Source organism: Sturnus vulgaris, chromosome 1, assembly GCF_052056855.1.
Source record: "Sturnus vulgaris isolate bStuVul1 chromosome 1, bStuVul1.hap1, whole genome shotgun sequence".
Taxonomy (NCBI): Eukaryota; Metazoa; Chordata; class Aves; order Passeriformes; family Sturnidae; genus Sturnus; species Sturnus vulgaris.
The window spans coordinates 77,752,367-77,762,370 of NC_142243.1; the positions used below are offsets into that span (position 1 = coordinate 77,752,367).

The 10,004-nt window shown below is 37.2% G+C and overlaps 2 long non-coding RNA genes across 3 annotated transcripts; both read right to left on the reverse strand.

The window, feature by feature from the left end:
* Positions 1-442: 442 nt before the first annotated feature.
* Positions 443-9,658, reverse strand: LOC148225317 (uncharacterized). Of its 2 annotated transcripts, XR_015801388.1 has the most exons (3): positions 9,472-9,658; positions 8,246-8,378; positions 443-927 (listed from the first exon to the last, which is right to left on the reverse strand). It is a non-coding gene; the product is annotated as an uncharacterized LOC148225317 (long non-coding RNA). The 2 variants fall into 2 exon arrangements; XR_015801385.1 differs by lacking the exon at positions 8,246-8,378.
* LOC148225318 (uncharacterized) lies at positions 2,136-4,061 on the reverse strand. Its single transcript, XR_015801397.1, has 2 exons — positions 2,503-4,061; positions 2,136-2,293 (listed from the first exon to the last, which is right to left on the reverse strand). It is a non-coding gene; the product is annotated as an uncharacterized LOC148225318 (long non-coding RNA).
* Positions 9,659-10,004: the final 346 nt, after the last annotated feature.

The following is a 10,004-nucleotide window of genomic DNA, read 5'->3' on the forward strand; positions in this document are numbered from 1 at the left end:
TACTAACCAACTACAAATTTTACTGTGAGGTTGAGAGATCAGGTAGGGCTGCTGAAAAGACTTTATAGGCTATCTTAGATGTGACTGAGTGCTGCCTATGGGGCAAGCACTCTCTGTAGTAGTTTTTTTTTTACTATTCTGGGCTCTAAGAGTACCCTACTTCATCCCAGCTCCATACTGGAAGGAAAAATTAACTTATATGTCCAGCTTCCCTCATAGAGACATGAGAAAGAAAAAGTGCAAGAACAAGAGAAATGTGTTCCTCCAGTAGATCCTCTCTGGGATACAACAAGAACATTAGTATTTCAAGACAGCCTAGAGTCTGGAGACTGAGTCATCATTGCCTTTTTCCCTGTTCCTTCACCCATAGTTTACACAGATTTATTTATAGCTTATATTTTTTGTTTCTAGTGTAAAAAAAACCAAAAGTTACTCAGTAAAAGCCATTCTCTGTTTTTTAAGTTCTGGGTATTTAATTTCAGAATTTTCATTCTCAAGTTGTTTACATTCTCGTTCCCCCTTTAGCTAAATTATGATCAGGGCTGTTTTCATCTTTTAAGTGATGAGTACTTCAAAGAGCAGGGAAAAACTTAATTACCTCTGGGTCCCTGGTCATGGGTCCTAGCTCACTGGCAGGTAATGGAAATGGTTGACAATGAATCAAACATTTTTCCACATTTTTTTGCTTTTGAGGCTAGGTGATGAAAGATGAAGATGGTCAGAGAAGTCTTTCCATCTTACTGCCTAAAATATGGGAACATGCATTTTTTTCTTTGCCTTTTATCTTGGAAAAAGAAAAGCTCTTCTCTCTCTTCTCTTCTCTTCTCTTCTCTTCTCTTCTCTTCTCTTCTCTTCTCTTCTCTTCTCTTCTCTTCTCTTCTCTTCTCTTCTCTTCTCTTCTCTTCTCTTCTCTTCTCTTCATTTTTCCTGTAGAGTCAGAGACACAAAACTTTAGACTTACCACTCCACTTGACTGTGCTAAGTCAGTAGAGGGCAGCAGCACACGTGCCCACTAAGCAGTTATTACAGTATAATGTACATTTTATTGATGTCTTAAAATGGATTGCTTGCTATATTTATGATAACATTTATTACAGGACATAGAGTTCATCTTGCTGGAACAAACCATTTAGTTCATCTTGTCCAGTAAGCGCTTGACAGTGGCAGTGAATAACTGATGTCTCAGAGCAAGCATAAAAATAAACAAGATGCACTCAGCCAATTGTGCAGTGCCAAACCTCTGCAGGCGATTAGATAACACCCTCAAGCATGAAATCTGATTACCTTATTATCATCTTAGCTTGCATAGGCATGGATTCTAAGCAATACTATTAGTTATCCACTCCTCTTTAGAATGTAGCTGTAGTGTTTTGCCTCAATGAGTTCCTGTGGCAACGATTTTCACAAACACATTATGCAAACTTTTTTCCTTTTGATCAGTCTTGTTAACTGAATTTCAGCAGTAGAAACATATGTTCATATCTAAAATATAATAAGAGATACTTGAATAGACACTTAGTTTAAATATATTTTCAGACTGAGAATTTAGTCAAGCCTTAATTAAATGTCATAAAAATATGAAGTTTCCTTAGTGTTCATTATTTTAAAGATAACGAACGGAATGTGGAGGGTCTTTTCCAAAAGAGAGAGAAAGAGTTTTTCTCCATGACCTAAAAGGACTGAAACTCATGCTACTTTTAAAACAAACCCTTAGATTCTCATGTACCTACATGGAAGTAGGCACCGAGGATTTAAGATAATGATGAAACAGGATGAGATCTGCAAAATTCTGCAAGTTGATAACAGTGGGTTTATAATAGCTGCATAAAAGGAAGCCCATCCTAAGCTACAATGCCCTTGACAAATCTAAGTGCATTTAGTAGTGCTAAGGAGGCTCGATAGATTAGCTGCTGACAGACCTACCAAAGCAAATATGATAAAAACCTAACAGAACTCAGCCCAAACAGCTAAAGTGTCTTGACTTCTTCCTTTCCTCCTCCCATTTGCAAGCAAGCTGGGAGAAAAGATATGGTTTAAAGAACAGATTACAAGAAATTAAGACTTCTGTGTTATCAAATGTCTTACATTACTGTTGATGAAATTTGCATATTAGGACTTTAAAGAACATGACTTATTGTCTGCTCTTTGGCCACTTTGTTGGCATATGACCATGACTCAACAACCTCCACTCCAAATCACCCATGCTCTGCTAGAAGATTTGAATCCCTCAGGGTTATGTGTTGAGTAGACTGTGCCTGGACACCAGGTGCCTACCAGATGCTCCCCTCCTTGTCTGGACAGAGGAGATAAAATATAACAAAAGGTTATACAATGGATTTAAAGTCAGAGAGAGAGTCACTATCTTTATTTCTTCATGTGACAATTCACCTAATTCACGTGAAAATTAATTACTGTCACAGGCAAAACACACTCGACTTTGGGAAACTTGTTTAATTTATTACCAATCAAATCAGAATAGAGTAATAAGAAGTAAAACCAAACCTTAAAGCACCTTCCTCCTACCCCTCTCTTCCTTCTGGGCTCTGATTTTCTTCCTGATTTTCTCTGCCTTCTTCCCCCACAGCAGTGCAGGGGGACGGGGGATGGGGGTTGTGTCAGTTCACCACACATCTCTGCTGTTGCTTGCTCTGCAAGAACGGTACTTCTCATACTTTTCCTCTGCTCTGGAATGCTGTATTTCATGGAGAAGTCCTTGATTAACTTCTCCAACACGATTCCTTCCCATAAACTGCAGTTCTTCATTTATTGTTCCAGCATGGGTCATTTCCATGGTGTGGAATCCTTCAGGAAAAAGATGCTCCAGCATGGGTACCCTGCATGTCACAAGTCGTGCCACCAAATCTGCTCCAGAGGGGACTCCTCTCTCCCAAGGCACAAGCATGGACTTCCCACAGGGTCACAGCCTCCTTCAGGCATCCACCTGCTCCAATGTAGGGTCCTTCCTGGGCTCCAGGGGGATCTCTACTCGACTGTCAAATCTCCACAGGCTGCAGGGGGACAACTGCCTCACCAGAGTCTTCAACAAGCTGCAGGGGAGCCTGTGCCACTCTTTCTCCTTCTTCACTGGCCATGATGTCTGCAGAGTTGTTTCTCTCACAGATTCTTGCTCCTCTCTCTGGTTGCAATTGTGCTGGGGTTTTTTTCACTTGTTAAATGTGTTACCCCAGAGCTGTTACCATGGCTGCTGATGGGTGCAGATTTGGCGAGCTGCAAGTCCAGCTTGGAGCTGTTTGGCATTCGCACTATTGGACATGGGGGAAGTCTCTCACAGAAGCCACCCCTGTAATTTCCTTCCCCCACCAATATCAAAATATTGCCTGCCAAACCCAAGAGTTATTTACTCTTTTCACAGGTTTCCATATGCTGTAGCCTCTCCTTTAAATACCAATGAAATAGCACTTTACCATAGACTTTACTGTACTACATAAATCTGGCATCATTTTCTGCTGTAAAGTAGCAAGGAAGTGTCAGATGTCAGATTGCATTCAATGTTATAAAGGACCATGCAGAATATACAACAGTGAGTTAAGCATCTGGTTATAAAAATCTGGCATTTTAGTTTTAGTTTCCTTTGATTTTTTTTCACTTTTCATTTCCCGTGGAAGTACTGCTCAGACAGTTCAGAAAATAGGTATGAGAATGAAATAGGAAGCTCTGTTTGAATTGCCCAGGGAGAAAGGGCATCAGCATGCTGAAATGAAATCTTCCCCTCATTGTACCGCACTTCACAGCAAAAAGAGAAGCTGACAAGAGAGCAGTGTTTGCAGTATCCCAGAAATAATGGAAATATTCCCAGACGAGGAGTTGAGGCACATTAAAGAAAAGGGGAAAATGAACGGTGTACATCCCTGTTTTTCTTTCTATACACCACTGCTTTCAGCAGCAAAAATATCATAAGAAGAGTCTTTTTGCTTATTTTTCTTGCTGCTGCTTCCAGAACCATAGGTATTTCTCATTAAACTGTTGTGGATTGAACACTAAAGCAACCCTTAGTGCTGGACTCTCCTACTCTTTCTCCTCTGTGTGCTTAGCTCTGATATATGGAGTCATACTTCTCAGCTTACCACAGTGCTATCTTCTGCATATCCAGCTATTTGTACCAGAGTGTGTTTTTTGGTTGGTTTTGGTCTGGTTTTTTTTTTTTTTTTTTTTTTTTTTTGCAGTTCGGAGTTCATATATAACAATGAAGACATAACATTCTAATGGCCATGGGGTAACCCCACTCTGTTCTCTGCTATTATTTGTGATATGTATATTGTATGATTTGGTCCTTTTACAACCTGACAAAATAGTATTACATCTGCTGCCACAGCAAAATTCCATGCCACCATGAGGTCTTGGTTTCTCTAGGGTTTTGTCAGCTACATATATAAAATTTTGTCCTTGGTCTTTGCCATCATGCTTCAAATTGTAAATTAATTTGTAGTCTTTCCTTGGAATGTTTGTTTTTGGGGGAAGGGGTGAGGGGTAGGAGTAATGATAGGGTTTGGATATTTATTTATTTATTTTTAGGGGGGTGGTGGGCAGGTAGCCCTTCCAATAACACAGAAATTGTGGCTGTAGATAGCATTAGGATCTTTCCTATTAAAGAGACTCTGGTTGCTATGGAGTTACTTGCTGCCTTTCAGTCTGCAGATGTCTGTCTTCCTTGGCCACTTCTACCTGTGACATTTGATTCTCATGCTGATGCCTTTGCTCTCAGCACTGTGACCCTGAGCTCTGTGTCCTGGCTCCTTGGTACTGCTCCTTTCCAGCTTACAGATCCACTCCATCTCACTTTTTAGTGTAATGGCTTTATTAAGCAGCACTCAGCTGCTTTAGGCTGCAGAACAGCTGTTACAAGGGGATCCTGTTTGAAAGAAATATATTCATCGGAGATGAGACCATGCATTTCTAAACAAGAAAGGATTTATATAGAATCAGAAGTTCATTTAAAAAAAATTGCTTTTTTTTCCCCTTTTAATGATTTGATTTCAAATGGAACAAACAGAGATAGGAAAGATATAACACACAAAACAGAAAAAACAAGTGGGAACAAAGAGAGAAGATTTATTTGAGAAGAAAATTGAAAGCTTAGTTTTTCAGTTCTCTGGCCTTGGTAATTGTCTTCCAGAATTTAAATGCATTTGATTTCTTTTGAGGAAAAAGACTTCTTTTTAATAAAATTTACACCATTAAAAAAAAAAAAAATTTTCATAAATAATGACTCTTCAATACTTCAATTTATGTCTTACATACCAAATAGTCTCATCTTTCCATTATATTTCATACTTGTGCTGAATGCTTTTCATTTGCTAGCTTGCTACTGTAAATGGAATTCATTAATCTGAGGCAAAAATAATTATAAAAAAACCCCATAAAATATCAGATTATTATGATGATATCTTTCTCTGTTGAGATGGGTTACTTCAATCCATTCATCATCTCAGAGAAACACTAGTATAAGTGTATGTTTTGTACTAAAAAAAAAAAAAAAAAAAAAAAAAAAAGCCTGATATATTAAAGTCTGGTTGTTAAATGCCCAGATATTTCACTTCTGTTTTTAAAGTGTGACTCTCACACTGAATCAAACTTCAAAAAGTGAATTTCATGCCTGTCCAGAGTACAAAAATTAAGCATGACTGATGTGAATATATTCAATAGATTGTGGTAGCAACTGTTTTCAGTGTGGGAAAAGATCAGTATTTCAATCTCTACCTCCCAGTGAACAGTAGAGAATCTTCTTTGCAGTCCAGGAATGTTCAGAGACTGCCTGATTTCTTTGAATTGTCTCAAGACTGGGTAGTGGAGCCCACTTCATTTTTGCTTCATTTCATGAGTGTTAAAGAAGCAATCTTTTCAACCTCTGCTTTTGTCACAGTGAAGTCTAGGAGACAGAATTCAGCAATACACAGAGGCAGATCTGTTTTCCCAGGACCTTTAGACTCCCTGTGTCCAGAGGGAGGTGGATGTCTTTCCTGGGACACAGCACACACGTGGACACTGCTTCTGCCATTGGTGCAGAACAGGCAGCATTTGCTGTGGGTGCCTTTTGCTGTGACAGAGACCAGCATGGGCACCTGCTGTGCACCTTCCTGCAAGATGGCAATTGCTCCCTTTGTTACAAATCCTTTTCATCACTGGAGCGTCACTTCATGGCGACCACCCCAGATGAAAAAAAAAATCACACACAATATAATTTTCTGTAACCTTTTTGTTTTCTCTTTTATTGGCATCCTGAATAAATTGCATATATAAGGAGGACACAAGGCTCCTGTTTTTCTTCTACTTGGCAGGATATCAATAATGGCATGGAGTTTCTCACTCCAAAAGTGAACTATATTTCTGTTTCAAGTATCCCATAAAATCTGATTTTAAAATAACCCTGATAAACCCTTTGACAATATTTTTAATTGTAGTTATCAGTAAACCATAAAAGCTGTCTATGTAATGTGAACTGTAGAATTGTGAATTGTAGAAAAAAAAGAAAAAAATCACAAATATGCTGCTTCTGATAATGGATAGTTCTGTATTTTTTCATATCTGTACATATTCAAACATATTATAAAATTCAGATGGATACCCTTTACATGTGTCCCCTTGAAATTGTTAATAAATGTAACAGTGCCAAGAGAACATTTTCAGGAATGCTTGACTCAATATTTTACTGAAAAATCTTGCTCCTTTTTCTAGAAATGAGGCCTGGTTTTTAAAATTGAAGTGACTATAGAAATAAAGTGCTCTGCCTTCTCACTTGGCTGGGTTTAATCTAAATTTATAATCCACTTAGAAAGAAATCCTTTTGTAGGAACATGTATTTATATGGAGCAAACTGATAAAGCCATGATATGAAGATACAAGTATCTCACTTTAAACAAGATACCCAAAAGAATATGAAGTTCAATGTTGGCAGAGAATCTCTTGTTTTCCATAGAATTTGTTTGTTCAGAAATGGATTTACAATGCTATAGGAAGCAATGTTACCATTTCAACTCACAGGAATCTTAACTATCAAAAGAGAAATTTATCATTTTGAAAAAAACAACAACGCAAACAACAAACCTGCATTTGATTTTGTAGGTGAAATTTTAAATTTTCATGAAATATTAAACAGAACAGTAAGAATCATTACCCTATCATTAAATAGCAGAACGAAATTCTATGTAGTAGAATAAATAATCTAAAACCTAGGCATTTTGTTCTTTAGGGCTTTTTCAATTGTGGTTCACATTCTCTTAAAAATTCTTGGAAATATGTTATGGATTTAAGGAATGGTCTTACTACAAATAAAAACAAATAAAAAAAGAAGAAAAGTAGCTATATTTGCATTTTTTAAAGGTATTCAGTCTCTTAATATAAATTGGTTCTGTACTGAAAGTAAAACCACAATGCAGCCAACATGAAGTCTTTTTATCTGTAGGCAGTGGTGTGTAATCTCCTATTTTTTATCTCCAGTTGTCAAGAATAGATAGAAAAATATCAGCAACTTCCACTGATAGTTCAGCCAGGCGAAAATCAGAGCATGGTCCCTTAGGAAGTCCTGATATTGTGACATTTGTGTTGGCCTAAGTCAACTACTCAAACTTTTTTGTAAACAAAATATTCAAAGAGTTAAAAAAAAGTTTGCAACTTTAAAATGACTGCATTCCTTGTTATAATTTCATTTGTTGTTCAGCTGAATATCCTTGTGCTGCCACATCAATGTGGGCATACTTCATGCTTTCCTCCTCCTTTTCTTATTCTACATGACTTGACTTTATCAAACAAGGCATTTATCAATGTCATAACCTGTCCAGGAAAGTCTGGACCCAGAGGAAATCCAATCAGCAGTGTATGCATGATTGGCATGACATCACTAGTACATACAGCTACACTGTGAACAACTCATGAGAAAACTGAACTTGAATTGGGCAATTTAAAATGTTTGGTTAGATTCAAATTTATTAATAAAATAAATTAATTAGTCAATTTAAGTGAGAAAAAATATTAATCATCCTTGGAATTTCCACAGAGAAATTTCATTTTGAGAAGTCTTTATTTATTATTCCTTACCTAAGTGCAATTTCTTTGTCCAGCTCCTAGGTATCATAGTACCTAGCTATAAAATAAAAAATGGTAAATTGAAAACTGTGTTTGGAACTGAGATTTTTATGCAATTTATTGAAGAGAGGAGGAAACCTCCATCCATTTTTGGCATTCAGAGTCTGCTCTGTGCTGTGTATTAGTAGAAATATATTGTACTCACGATTGAAAGGGAGGCAACTGTCAAGGTGAAGAGACTTCAGAGATGGTCGAGCACAGTGCATCAGGAATTGTGTTCTGTATACATGCTGTGGGCCAGCCAAATCCATGCTAAAGCAAAGGTGGAGATTCTCCTTCTGTGTAAAAACACTCACTGTAAGAGGTCTCTATAGGATTTTCTGAGGGCAATATCTGTGCCCCGTTACTTAGCAGAAGGATGGTTGTTTTTTAATTTTGCTGGAAAATGGTTTTAGCTTCAGTACATGGACCAGACCAAAGAAAAAAAAAATCAAAGTTGCCTATCAAAACTTGACTCACTGCTACATATGCTGTAAATTTATGCTGTTATGCTGTGTTACTGAAATACATCTTCTAAATTAACAATACAGTATGTTTCCTATTAGTCTCTCTGTCACATACACATCTTAAGGAAAAAAGATAGAAGAAAACAAAGACATTAGCTGAGGAAACTTCATTTGCTACTGTGATTATTTTGAGAAAAAGAGGAGTTTTTTAAATTTATTTTTTAGCTGAACAATCTGAAAAGCTCATACAGCTCCCTATACTTGACTGACTCTAGATGCATTGACTTAAAGTCCAAATATTGATATTTATATGGAAAATTGTAATATGGAGCTTAATTTTGATGGGAAAATATTAACAAGTATATATATAAAAAAAAAATCATCCCAGTAGATAGAAGTACCACATATTAATTAAACCCAAGTACACAATAAGATAAAAAATTGCAATCAACTCCATTCTGCTGTAAATATTCAAGAAGGCCATTATTTTTAGGAATGATTTGGTATTATCTCCAAACCATTGACAAATAATTATTGAGTTCAAAACACGAAGGAGCATTTGCAATGAAGTGCTGACAAACATCTTAATTGTAAATCTCTGAAGATCTGACTCATATTAATATGGAAATTAAATATTAAAAGGCTAATGCTGGACTTTGCAGTCTGTTATCTTGCATCTTACACACTTGCAGTTTCACAGATCAAATGTTTCTTCATTATTCCAGAGAAAATTGCTTTTATTTTAGTTCAGAAAGTAATAACCTATCTGCTTAATATATGCATAGTAGACATATGACTGTTTCAGTAAAATACTGGAAATTGCACATGCTCTTAAGCATCCCTGGAAACATTTACTCACACCTGGGGCATCACTCAGTGTGGATGGGTCATGCAGGGCACACTGGGATTCAGGCAGAGGGATTACCTGTGCCTGTGGTTAGATGTGTGCCCCTGGGGTTTCTTCCTCGAATTCATGCTGGCTGTGGCTGCTCTGAGGGCAGGGATTGCTCTGCAGTATATTCCAGATCCTCCTGGTCCTTTCCTTTGCTGGCTTGAGTACTTGGCCTGACGATTCTAAACAGCAGTGGTAAGATCCTCCCACCCTAGATCTGTGAGGCACCCAGCAACTACCATGCCCTCCCAGTTCCAACCCTTACAGTTATAACTATTCATAAGTTGGAATAATTCTGATAATTGACTTTAAAAATAGGAATATTTTTATGTAAATCCGTTAAACTAAGCTTAACCAAAGTAGTCAGTGACATGCATATTCCTAGGAAATAGTCTAATACAGCCTTCTTGTACCCAATTCTTTGCTAAAAATATTGAGATACCTTGCTAACAAGAAGATTCTGGTATACTTGGTGCTTGTACTATATTGAGACCATTAACATCAACATATATGTTGCACCCTGTAAAATCAGAGGTACAAATCGGCCATGCAGACTTAGATGGAAA